Source organism: Notolepis coatsorum, assembly GCF_963971535.1.
Source record: "Notolepis coatsorum genome assembly, chromosome: 6".
Taxonomy (NCBI): Eukaryota; Metazoa; Chordata; class Actinopteri; order Aulopiformes; family Paralepididae; genus Notolepis; species Notolepis coatsorum.
In genome coordinates this window covers 43,125,190-43,139,392 of record NC_140170.1, presented here as the reverse complement: position 1 = coordinate 43,139,392, position 14,203 = coordinate 43,125,190, and positions in this window count along the sequence as shown.

Sequence of the window (14,203 nt, the reverse complement as noted above, 5' to 3'; positions counted from 1 at the left end):
ACACACACACACACCCACACACACACACACACACACACACACACACACACACACACACACACACACACACACACACGCACGCACGCACGCACACACACACACACACACAGGGACGTGCACAGGACTTTAGAGGGGCAGGTGCTCAAAGGCTGAAAAGGGCACTACACTTGTGTGTATATATTAACCGAGCGCGCGTAGCGCGCGAGCACGATTTTTAAGGGCCCTTTTCGGGCGGGGGCCCCCTTTTTATGCTTTTTGGGGGGTTTTGGTGATCAAATATTGAATATTGAACTATAATAATCAGTGCAGGAGCTCACTTATCCTTGAAAGACACTTTTATCACTGACTTAAAAGGCCCATACATCTCCATAAATGTTCAGGGGGGAGGGAATAAGTGCTTACCCTACAGACCCCAAGAAGTGCTGTATATTCTCTATTGTTTAATATAAATGCATTTTTTATTCCAATCCCGATTTGTATTTGAGATTCCCAAATCCCATCAGACTTGACTTCTTCGTGTCCCTCAATGCGTGTAATACCAGCATTCAACTGTATGCGCCACAGCGGTTTCTATCATCATCATCATCATCACCACCCACGCTATGCATAAAATATATAGGTCCGCGGAGAGGCACGCTGAGGAGGCCGTGCAAACGACAATGGAATATGGAGCATCTCTCTCTTTACCTAATATTTTGATTCTATCCTGACATTTTTCAGTTGGAAGGGCAGTATATATGCGTAATGGTAAAAAAATTAAATAAAAAAATTATTTTTTTTTATTTTTTTTTTCAAAATGGGCACTTTTTTGATGAGGCTCAAAAAGGCAGGTGCTCAGGCACCCCTTGGCCTCTATGTGTGCACGTGCCTGCACACACACACACACTGACACACAACACACACACACACACACACACACACACACACTGACACACACACAGACACACACACACAGGCACACACACACTGACACACACACACACACACAGGCACACACCCAGTACAACCACACAGCCCCCCCACAGCGCCTTGCTCGTGGTCTGGGGGGATCGAACCGGCAACTTTCTGATCAGAGCTCATTTCTCCAAAAAACACTTTCAGAAAAGGAAATGTATTGAAAGAAAAGTCAGAGCTGCCAGGAGGAATACATGCTGTCACACGAGGTTGAAAATCATATAGCATGGTCACAGTGTGAAACCTACAGTAAAGATTATTATTATAATAATCATGAAGCACGCGGCGGTGGGGCTGCTGGGTGATGGTGACGTCATGCCCAATTAGGTTGACATGCCACCTGTTGGACGAATGGGGGGGTTTGATAGGAGCCGACGTCACGTGCGCGGGCGGGAGGCTCCGCGGGGCCGCGGATGATAAAGAGACGCGCCGCCGAACAGCGCCGTTTGCGAACAACTGTCTCCAGACGCGCCGCCGACACCCAGACGCAGCAGCAGCAGGTACGTGACGTGACGCCGAGTCCTTTCTGTGTTCATCATGTTGTCCCGCAATAAAGGGACCGTGACTGGAGATGGTGGTCGTGGGAGGCAGCATGGGGGTATAGTCTACTACTACAGACAGTGGGCAGGGACGCAGTACTATTATAATGTGGTCAATATGTCTGTAAACATTGTCAGTAAATCGAGAGGGAGATAAAAAAAAAATGTAAAAATTTGAAATATTCAGGCTATATAATATAAAACTGTCACTGACACACTGCATCAAATGAAAACGCGAGCTTTGTGAAAACGATTCAGAATAAACGACACTTTTATTAATGAAAATATAAGAGGAATTGAGTTTATCCCACGACTATTGGACTGGACTATTGGATTCTTGACTGATGTTTTGTTGTATCTCACTCAGATATCTGGCCCGTGAGAGTCACTCGGTGGACGGGGCTGCATCTATACTGACATCAACAGGTAGGCTGCTGTTCACAGTGAGTGGGCTATAATATATCATCACGGGATGGAGATCAGCTTCATGGTCAAAAAGCCGTTTCAGGTTTTTTCTATTTTCCTGCATAATATAACAGATAGCCTTTTTTTCTTTGTGAGCATTGTTCGCCGATTTAATTCAATGTCGTTGCAAATGAGAAATGACAATAGCCCATCAACCAATGTTTACTACTATTAGTCGAGCCTGCAAAAATGTTATCTGGGCATGTGGTCCTGATCTTGTATTGATTGCAGCAAGGCGTCCCACAGAGGACGAACGTTCCCCAGTCGCCGTGTTTACATAATGGTATAGTAGCACAATTAGATTTAAATGGGGTCTTTATCATGATCACCTGCAAATCCATCAGCAGCTAGGTCGCCCACAGCTTCACCCAGTTGCCTGGTGGGCGATCAACGCACCGCGTGCAGCTCGTCTCGGGTACCTGGGGGTCAACTGCATGACAACAGCTCAATGTAGAGAAACTCTCCCAATTCGATCAATAGCTTGCAAAGGTATCCCCTATGTAGCTCAAACTGACACCAAATGTTTGTGAGTCTGTGCAAGTGGAGAGAGAGAGAGAGAGAGAGAGAGAGAGAGAGAGAGAGAGAGAGAGAGAGAGAGAGAGAGAGAGAGAGAGAGAGAGAGAGAGAGAGAGAGAGAGAGAGAGAGAGAGAGAGAGAGAGAGAGAGAGATGTATGCTCCCAGATTTAGCGGAAGTGTTAATGTAAATCTTTGTAAAAGCCAGATTTTATTTGTGACTGAGGGTGAAAAATAGTGAGCTCACATACTCAGACTCGGTTCAATTCAATTGGAAAAAAGCTGTAGCGTTTATTTCCCGTGAATAGGCTGCATATCGTCCTTGGGGGGAATTAGACGGAAGGCTTAAATACGCTTCTACCATTATTTTCAACCTGCGAAGAAATTATAACCTCATTGTAACGGCATTTCTATGAAAGAGGCTTTGCAAGTGTTGCATTCATATAGTAATTCGCTAAAGAAGAGAACTGAATAGAGTTTTCAGCACCACAGCGATGGACAGCTCCCGAGTTCTGTGTACAGGCTCCTGAGTAAACTCTCTACACGCAAGGCTGAATGATGAATGAATGAATGAATGAATGAATGAATGAATGAATGAATGAATGAATGAATGAATGAATGAATGAATGAATGAATGAATGAATGAATGAATGAATGAATGAATGAACGAACGAACGAACGAACGAACGAACGAACGAATGAATGAATGAATGAAAACTTTATTTAACAGATTGCAGAATGGGTACAGTACAGTACAGCTCAATACACACAATTGTTAAGGGGATGCAGACCTGAGAAAGACTTTCGTCTTGTTTACATCAGGGTCCCCCTTTTCAATTCATAGTGACATTCATGGCTGACTAGCTATCCTATAGCAAGGCAGAATAGGCAGAAATAAGATGTATTCATAACCATGGAATTCAATGAATGAATGAATGAATGATATAGGCCACTTATAGATACCATATTGTGGGCCTATGTTTTTCATAACTCAAGAAAATACTTAAAAATGCAAGGCTTTCCCTGGGATTTTAAAGCAAGATGGTGCTGAGTCTCAACTATAGGAGGTGATCCTGGAGGCAAAACATTTGCAATAAAGAAATCCATCTGCTGTCATTTTCTGCAACTTAAAAAGATCATTTCAATAAAATAGCAAGCGCAAGGGTAAGTTCCAAAGTACAATGTATATAAGGTTGCACAATAGTTTAACGTTGAACACGAAAACACACGCACACACGCACGCGCACACACACACATATGCACGCGCGCACACACACAGAGGGGAACAAAAACAATTTAAAATGATTATTATTATTATAATATATATTTTTTTAAATCGCATGGTGGCACTGGCGCCTTGTCACAGTGGCGCTGCGCACCTATACCATTGTTTAGGGAGAAGCCCTGGACATGATATGTCTGATATCAGTTTGCTTTTGCCATAGTTTGAATGGTCTTCAAGAGCTACAGGCCTATACGGGCTACAGGCCTATTTTCACTGTATAGGCAATAGGCCGACTTTAAAACAAGCGTCGATTGGAGTCTCTATTCTATTTCTCATATACTTTGACCCATATTTCTGTCCTATATTTCCGGCAAATTTGCGTGATTGGCCCATCTTTTGTTTCGACATGGTTGTGTCTACGATATTGCTTGAATAAAGTGAAGGTGTCTGATGCAGAAGACCTAGTTAAAATGTTAGAGATGTATCCTTCTACGGTAGGGTTATGATGATAGGCTTAGTAATACGAGGGCTTAAATGTGTTCCATCTAGTATCCCATTTGTCAATGTGTTGTACAGGATGGCAGGTGGTTGGTCATGGGATGTGTCAGCAACAGGCTCCTTCTGGCAGCTCTGAGGTGGCAAACTACAGACTGGGGAAGCTGGCAGCATTTCATATTTACATAACCTCCCTCTTACACACACAGGCACACACACAGACACACACACACACAGACACACACACACACACACACACACACACACACACACAGATACTTACAAGCCCTCGCGTACTCGAGCACACAAACATACACACTCACGTCCACACACACACACTCTCACACTTGCACACACTCACATACAAAAAAAAAGATTCACACACGCATGTCCGCATGTGCACACAAACATGCACATACAACCACACATATGCGACAAGCACACACACACACACACACACACACACACACACATGCACCAAATGGTGCGGCACAGCACATCCAGTCTGTGTAGTGGTGAGAGTGAAGCTCGGCTAACAGGTGTTCAAACAGCCCGCTTGGTACATTCTCCCAATTAATGCAATTACAGGCTGCCTGGTTACCGCTCCATAATGTACAACTGCTGTGGGGGAGAGGAGTGTGTGTGTGTGTGTGTGTGTGTGTGTGTGTGTGTGTGTGTGTGTGTGTGTGTGTGTGTGTGTGTGTGTGTGTGTGTGTGTGTGTGTGTGTGTGTGTGTGTGTGTGTGTGTGTGTGTGTGTGTGTGTGTGTGTGTGTGTGTGTGTGTGTGTGTGTGTGTGTGTGTGTGTGTGTGTGTGTGTGTGTGTGTGTGTGTGTGTGTGTGTGTGTGTGTGTGTGTGTGTGTGTGTGTGTGTGTGTGTGTGTGTGTGTGTGTGTGTGTGTGTGTGTGTGTGTGTGTGTGTGTGTGTGTGTGTGTGTGTGAGAGAGAGCACAGAGTGCATCTGTATTGACTTGTGGCTATCTGTGTGAATAATATAGTGTTGAGTGAACATGGTCTGAATATAAAACCAACCCCCCCCCCCCCCCCCCCTTTATTCCCTGAATGATTATCGTCTCTGACAGATTGTCTAGAAAAAACGGCAGGGCTTTCGCCAAACAACGTTTCAGATCAAATACAACAGGTTTAGTCACTGCAATAGGAGCGTCGGAGCTTCATTATAGATAGACAGTGGGATATCAGCGTCTGTGTGTGCTCTACAGAACCAGGACGAGCCTGGGGCTACAGGCCAGGGCGCCAAGCCAACGCGCTCTACCTCCCGACCACACAGTGGCTATGTATCACACCATGCACTCACCACTTTAGCTATTTCCACGGCTGCCAGCTGTTAGTTGACTAGTAGTTTGTTTCTATGCTTATTTTAGTATTGAATGAGTTACAGTATTCCCTGGCAAAAAAGATCCTCAAATCTCTGGTCAGCAAACGATTTAAAGAATATGATTAAATTGACGAAGGTTTGTTGACAACGTCCTGTGACTGTTAGTCGACTACAACGCGCCTTGTGCTTCTTTGCGGCCTGTGCAGTTTTTGCGGTGCGGATGGACGTCACCATGAAAGTCACGTCGTTTCACAGTTATTGCCGTCAGAGAGGGGCATATCGGTGGGTTATTCTGTCACCATGGCGACAGCAATCATTGGAAACCTCACGGTCGTACTGGCCACAGTTGCACAGTATTGCCGTTGACGCCGTGTAGTGCACTGCGCAGATCGCAAGATGTATAAACAGACCGCAAGATGTATAAACAGACCGCAAGATGTATAACACACTTAAGAGCCGTAACTGTTTCACCAGCCAAACAGACATGGACTGCAATAGTCCACTATTAACCCAATATAATACTCTGAATAATAAATTGCTGTTTAAACAGCATTTTCGGTCGACCTTAACCCGAATGAAGTCATAGTCGGAGTAAGCAATAGTCAATTTAAGGTCATTTCAGACATGTGTACACCTTAATCGCTTGATGACTCAATATTCATGCTTTCGCAGCGTTTTACGACACATACGGCAGTCCAGCTGGTTGACCTTGCATGCCCTACCTTCTAGTTTACCGTGGTTTACAGAAAATATTAATTTAGCCAAATTTGCAAGAAAATAGCCACAGCAAAATGACAGAAATAGTTTGAGGTTTAATACGGAGAATACGGATGCAGTAGCACTAGGGATGTAACGTGGAGATGGTAGCCTGACTCGTTAAATCAGGCTACGCTCCATAGCAGGTAAAAACAGGAATATGAATGGAATAGTTTTATAAGCAACCCATGTGAACAGCTTCATTGAAATATTGTCTTGTCTAGAAAACGGCTAATAGTCGGGTTATTGCAGACCATGTCAGTGTGTTGGGTAGTACATCACTACATAGTAGTTTAACAATAGTTCACTATTAACATGATTAAATGGGGATCCGTAATAAACAAATAAACAAACAAACATTTTGCACTAGCTTGCTGGTAGTTAAATAACATTTAAATTTGCACAGTGAATGTAATAACCTTTTTCTTTCTTCTTGAGGTGTAGTTAACTACTGGAACTACAAAATAAATGTTGTCTATAGAAGAAAGGAACAAGAACTTTGAGAGACTGATATTCCGCTCTGATGACAAGAGAGTAAAAATGTCTTGCACTTTCTTTTCTGTCAAGAACCCAAATGGGGTTGTTTGATGTAGGTGCACGTCCGACAGCTATTATAGTGAGTGTGCACTTTTGAATTCTTCACTTTCCAGTGGTGTATGACTTGCTCTTGTATTACTAGAATTACGGGGGCCGCTACACCCCCCCTGGTGCCAAATGGCCCAACCCTATTTCTTCCTTCCTTTTTGCCTTGCCTTTTGACGGACACACACACAGTAACATGTCGATATTTTGTTATATATCTGTATTAAAGTATTTTTAACAACTTTTTCCAATTTCCTTTAGTTAACCAAACTATATTTCTCTTGAGGGTAGCTCTGCTGTCAAGCAGACTGTGGCCAGTGTATCTTCTGTGTTATATAAATTGAAGTTGGTGGCCAAACGGTTAAGAGACAAATAAAAAGAGATCGATATTCCTACCGCTTGAGATGGTGTAGTATTTCTACCTTCTACCCCTAGTGTAACCCCTGTATTCTCCTTTAACTGAGACAGAGAGAGGCAGAGAGCGAGTGACAGAGACAGAGAGAGGAAGAGAGGCAGAGAAAAAGAGAGAGAGAGAGAGAGAGAGCAGAGAGCAGAGCGGGGAGTTGCATATAATTACTTACCCACTCCACCCCCACTCACACACACATATATGCACACATACATGTACACACATATGCAACTTTGACAGAGGGAGGGCCATTCCATTGCGAGTGGTGAGCGTGTTTGATTTGATGAGTGCTGTCATATCCAAGCCACAGCAGAGGACAATCATAGAGCTTTGAGCCTGAACAGGTGGAGAAACGGTAAGAAAGAAAGAAAGATGACAGGGTGCCATAGAGACGGGCAGCAAAGACTGACATTTGAACAGCACTGCTTTGTGTGTGTCTACGTGTGTGTGTGTCTATCTGTCTGTCTATGTGTGTGTGTGTGTGTGTGTGTGTGTGTGTGTGTGTGTGTGTGTGTGTGTGTGTGTGTGTGTGTGTGTGTGTGTGTGTGTGTGTGTGTGTGTGTGTGTGTGTGTGTGTGTGTGTGTGTGTGTGTGTGTGTGTGTGTGTGTGTGTGTGTGTGTGTGTGTGTGTGTGCGTGCGTGTGTGTGTCATATAAAGCAGGAGATGTTTGCAACAGCTGCTGGTCCTGTTTGAACAGCAATCACAACCAGTGGTAACAGTGGCAGAGCGTGTGCCAGCAGACAGCACTGGTGGGAGACTCCAGAATTGCAACTCCTCCTGCCCCCCCTCTACACCTCCTGCCCCCCCCCCCCCCCCCTTTATATAGGAAGGTGGCAGAAGCCAGGATCGATCTGCTCATTCACACCACAGATTCAACAGGTTACAGATTGGTGACATTTGGATTGATTCTGCTCGTACTTCTGTGCAGCAAAAAGAAGAAAATAGAGGAAATAAACTAGTTCTGTAGCTGGAGGTGTCTTCAGATAGAAAATCATCAAATCACATTTTCAACCAGATAATTCTCCCCCTTTTCAGCCACTCGCCCTATAGCCTCTCCCGACTCCTAAGCTTCCTCTTTCCTTATCCGTAGACTACTTGAGCTGATTGTGAAATCCTTACATATAATACTGTATGGTTCTGCATCTCAATGGAGCATCAGAACTGACACTGCAATTTTCTTTTCAATTAATTTGAAAACCATAACACGATTCATTTTTTTCTTCACGCAATTAATGCATTACCCTTTTTGGGTAATGGTCACGCTGTGCCACGCTTGCTAATTATGCTAGCTATGCGGTGTTGTTATCGGAGTATCCAGCAAAGACAATGTTACATCAGATCACATTCATTCACAAAACAAATCACCAACTCAACATTATCGAAGACTCCCGTGACCGATACGTTATATGATTTACTTCCTCAAACTATTTCGTCGTGCATTTCTTTATGACCTAAGCCCTACAGATGCATTTTGCTACGTTTTCTTTATTGCATTAATCGTGATTAATCACTAGCCTAACATGTAAAAGATCTTTAATTGCTCAACAGCTCCCTATATACACCTGTTCCTCGTCCTTCTTCTCGCACCCCCCCCCTCCCCTCCCACACTGCACTACATGCTCCCTCCATCCCTGCACCTCCTCTTCTGTACCCCCCCCCCTTCCAAACACCACTCCTCCTTCACGCTCCACGCTCGGCTTTCCACTCGCCCCACCCCCACATACTTCCCGACACCCCCGCCTCCTCCCCCCACCATCCCCCACATCATTACATCTCTCCACCCTTTCCTCCATCCACTTATGAAGCCTCACTAAAACCATTGTTTGATCTGGCCTTTTCATTTACTGGGTGTGGTGGTGGTGGTGGTGGTGGTGGGGGGGGGGGTGTTGGAGAGGAGTGGAGGAGAGAAAAGAGGATTGAGGGAGGGAGTAGGAAGGGAGTTCACTTGAGGATGAGTGAGAGGAGAAGGAGCGATGGAGGAGGGAGACTGGAGGCGCAACAGGCTTGTGTCTGAGCAGGTGAAGTCACAGTGGTGTACAGTAGGAAGCCAACCATTACAGACGCTCCAACTGGGATTTCTCATTAATACATTTTTGTCATTGATTGATTTTTCAAATGAGATCAGCCCATATAATATCATGCGTTGATATTAATTTGTATAATGTGTGTTATATAGTACATACTGTATATATATTTTTTTGTATTACTGTTTGTTTAGCTGCGGCTACACTGGTAAATAGAATACGACATTTATTGGCAGTAGTAGAAGATTGAATTCAGTGTGACGCACAGTTTGGTGACTAACAAGAGGATGTGAGCGGCTCTCGTTCTTTTCTCTGGTGTAGAATATCAGGAAAGGCCGATCATCACTAAGGCCCCTATCTAGAGTGAATATCTGTGCTGATATTGAGCGGCGGTCGATCGATGGTAGCATTTCTATCGCTTCCTTCAACTGATGATGCTTAGTGAGACGATGTGACCAGCCTGGTGTCGGATCCCCTGCTGTGACACTTCCTGTTCCATTATGTGTCTGGGCCTGTAGTCGAGAGGCGAGTCCTCCCCGCCTTCCACCAGAGAACACACTTCTCACTCACAAGAAAAAAAAAAAAAAAAAACAGGTGTAAAATCCAGTGTTGATCTTTGTGTCTGCGAGGCTGAGTTACTGGAGCTCTGTAACACCTTTTGTTTTTCTTTGCTGAAGAAAACAAGAATTATCTGGAAAAAATAAGAATTGGATAGAAAAATACAGTAAAGTTCAAACACCAAGGATCTTATCTATACATTATATTTTTATTCTGTGTATCTTTTTCCCTAATAAGTAAATAATAAATAAGTGCTGTTAAATAAAAGCAGTGAGACAAGAGCAAAAAAGATACTGCTGCTTACATGATAACATAACATCACAATGATAACATAACATCACAGAACATAACTCATAACTCCTGTCTTTCTCGTGTGTGTGTGTGTGTGTGTGTGTGTGCGTGTGTGTGTGTGTGTGTGTGTGTGTGCGTGTGTGTGTGTGTGTGTGTGTGCATGTGTGTGCGTGTGTGTGTGTGTGTGCGTGCGTGTGCGTGCATAGTTAATTCTTTCCCTTTTTTATTTTCATAATTTAAAGAAGAATTTGGTGTGAGTTATTCCTTGGCAGGCTGTGACATCCCTTGCATAAAAACAATATATTCCCAAACATGTCACCTGTCATTGATAAACAACATATCTAAAACAGGCATCTCACATGGTTACAATAATGTGCCAGAGGGCAAAGATGTGGGAAAAGCAATTTAACACGTTACTTTTTGATAATGAGCTGAACAATTCCCATCGCCACTGTGTCAGTCGTCGCAGGAGTCCTCCAAAGCCCTAAAAGATCATCGTTGCGCATTTATAAACGGAGAGTTTGTAAATCCAGATTAAGTCACTGAATCGTGGGGTTCTGTTATGTGCTAACGAGCCTGCAGCTTGTCTGCTGGTGTTCACAACCTTATTTTCATATGAAGGTGTCTCTGTTTCACTGCAACGTGCCGATGATTTGGTTTTGCTTGCCGTGTGTTCCTGTGTGTTTATGCTACAATTATGTTGGTGTTTCCGTGTGCGTCTGTGTACTTCAGTGTGTATCTGTGTCTGTGCAGCATGTGTTCATATAATAGACCTGTCTCAAACCCTGCCCCCTTTTCTTGATCCTCCAATCACAACTGTCGCTTACCTCGGACAAACCAAGTTTGTCCGAGGTAAGCGACAGCTGTGATTGGAGGATCAAGAAAAGGGGCAGGGTTTGAGACAGGTCCATTCAGTGGCATCTACATTGTACAGTAGCTCCATAGAGTATGAATCAATAGGCGTCTCACGGCCAAACTGCACAGAGCACACGCTCCGAGGGCAGAGACACGCGGTGCGTCCCGTCAGAGTCCATTACGTCCATCTTCACTTAAACGCTTTGTTGACGCTCGTTTGTTGAATGCGTGGAAAATAGTACACAGCGCAGTGTTTATAGATCGTCGCATTTGTGAAATCAATATGCTTTTCTTCAGTTAACTGTTCACATTATTCTCTCCAAGGCCGCGGCGGCGGAGTCCTGTAGCGGAGGCCCTACTGGTTCGCGGTAAGTAACGCTGCAGATACTTTCTTTTTTTCTTTCACTGCATTGTGTGTTGTCCTGATGGGAATGTGTTTATCAATGCCCATGTGTGTGTGTGTGTGTGTGTGTGTGTGTGTGTGTGTGTGTGTGTGTGTGTGTGTGTGTGTGTGTGTGTGTGTGCATGCGTGTGTGCATGCGTGTGTGTGTGCATGCGTGTGTGTGCATTTGTATTATTGTGCAAAGTATGCTCAAGTAAGCGTCTGTGTCCATGCACGTGTTTTTACATATAGTTTTTGCGCATACGCGCGTGTGTATGTGTGTACTGTATATGTGTACCGGTATGAAGCAAATGCTGTTGTTTTTGTGTCTGAATGTGAAGTGTTTTTGACACGTCCCCCTATGTGTGAAGTGTGGTACAGAGGAACGTGCAGGCAGGTGTGAACCGTGGGGTTCTGTAACGAGCAGCATGTTAAAAAAAAGCCTGTGATTCTGGGAGTTGTCGCATTGTGTGACTCGTCTGCTGGTGTTCGGATGTTATTTCTGTATGAACGCTGTTTCAGTGCAACATGTGGATGGTTTTGTTTTGCTCGCTGTGTGTCCTTGATGCTGGTGCATTGTTTTTTGTTGTTTTCTGTATGTTGTATAGCGTTCAATTATGTGTGTTTCTGTGTTTGCTTTTTTTTTTATCCACTTTTTCTCCTATTTTTTCTATTTTTCTCCCATCCCAATTTAGCCGTGCAAATTCTCCCCTCCCCTGTCTTGAACGTTGCTCGCATATGCCCCCCACTGGTCGGTTGTAGGGAGGATAGAAGCCTTGCATCACGTGTCCCCTCCGGTACACGAGGAGGCAGCCTGTCACATCTTTTCACCTGCCAGCGCGGACTCTCGTTGGCGAGGTGTAACGTGTGGGAGGCTCACACTACCCCCGCCACTTCCTGTCTCTGCTGTGCAGGCGTCCCCCAACCGACCTGTAGGAATCGCTGTCCACAACGTCCAGATCACCACCCATCGTCTTCCACCCCCTAACTCTGCCAATTGAGCCAGTATGACGGCCGGCCCAAGCCGGAGGCAACGCCGACAGCCGGAGTCGAACACGGTGTCTCTTGCGTTGGTGACGAGCGCAATGTCCGCTGCGCCACCCAGCCGCCTGTGTTTCTGTGTTTTCTTGTAAATGTATGTGTTTGTATGTTTGTGTGTGTGTCTGTGTACATGTGTTCATACAATGTTTTTGTGTGTTCCTGTGTAAGTGTTCTTCTGAGTGTGTAAGTGTTCTTCTGAGTGTGTACGTGTGTGTGTGTGTGTGTGTGTGTGTGTGTGTGTGTGTGTGTGTGTGTGTGTGTGTGTGTGTGTGTGTGTGTGTGTGTGTGTGTGTGTGTGTGTGTGTGTGTGTGTGTGTGTGTGTGTGTGTGTGTGTGTGTGTGTGTGTGTGTGTGTGTGTGTGTGTGTGTGTGTGTGTGTGCGTGCATGCGTGTGTAAACCAAGGCTGTCCACTAGCACCACATGGATCCATCCCATATCCTGGTTGCCGTGGGAACCGGGGCCACTTATCACAGTTGGTCCCGGCAGATCAAACAGGTGTGCATCCTGACGATACCTCTCCCCGGCGACCGTTGCTACGGTAGGAACCTTTGTTCCGCGCTGCACACAGGTGCTTGTCGCTCGCCGTGAAACCGCCAGGAGTACAAAAAACACCTTGAGTGGCCCTGATGCTCCACACTGTGTGTGTGTGTGTGTGTGTGTGTGTGTGTGTGTGTGTGTGTGTGTGTGTGTGTGTGTGTGTGTGTGTGTGTGTGTGTGTGTGTGTGTGTGTGTGTGTGTGTGTGTGTGTGGAGCAGAGAGCAGAGAGCAGAGAGCAGAGAGCAGAGAGCAGAGAGCAGGGAGCAGAGAGCAGGGAGCAGAGAGCAGAGAGCAGAGAGCAGGGAGCAGATAGCAGAGAGCAGGGAGCAGATAGCAGAGAGCAGGGAGCAGAGAGCAGGGAGCAGGGAGCAGGGAGCAGGGAGCAGAGAGCAGAGAGCAGAGAGCAGGGAGCAGAGAGCAGGGAGCAGAGAGCAGAGAGCAGGGAGCAGATAGCAGAGAGCAGGGAGCAGAGAGCAGGGAGCAGAGAGCAGGGAGCAGAGAGCAGGGAGCAGGGAGCAGAGAGCAGGGAGCAGAGAGCAGAGAGCAGAGAGCAGAGAGCAGGGAGCAGGGAGCAGATAGCAGGGAGCAGAGAGCAGAGAGCAGAGAGCAGAGAGCAGAGAGAGAGCAGAGAGCAGAGAGCAGAGAGCAGAGAGCAGAGAGCAGAGAGCAGAGAGCAGAGAGCAGGGAGCAGAGAGCAGAGAGAGAGCAGAGAGCAGAGAGAGAGCAGAGAGCAGAGAGCAGAGAGCAGAGAGCAGAGAGCAGAGAGCAGGGAGCAGGGAGCAGAGAGCAGAGAGCAGAGAGCAGAGAGAGAGCAGAGAGCAGAGAGCAGAGAGCAGAGAGCAGAGAGCAGAGAGCAGAGAGCAGAGAGCAGAGAGAGAGCAGAGAGCAGAGAGCAGAGAGCAGAGAGCAGAGAGCAGAGAGCAGAGAGCAGAGAGCAGAGAGCAGAGAGCAGGGAGCAGAGAGCAGAGAGCAGAGGACAGAGAGCAGAGAGCAGGGAGCAGAGAGTGGGAGGTGGAGGGATTGGAGATCGGACAGTGATCCCAGTATGCGCACACCTCTGCCTCCTGCCATGCCTCCTTCGACTCCTCCCTCCATCTCTCTCCCCTACTCCCCCACCTCCCTCTGCTACCCCCATTCATTCCCACCCCGGCCCAGCCTTGCACCCTGCTGCTCTCCACAGTTCCCGCCCTCGCCCTCCCACACAGTGCACCTGTTGCACATCTATTCTTCCATTCTTCTA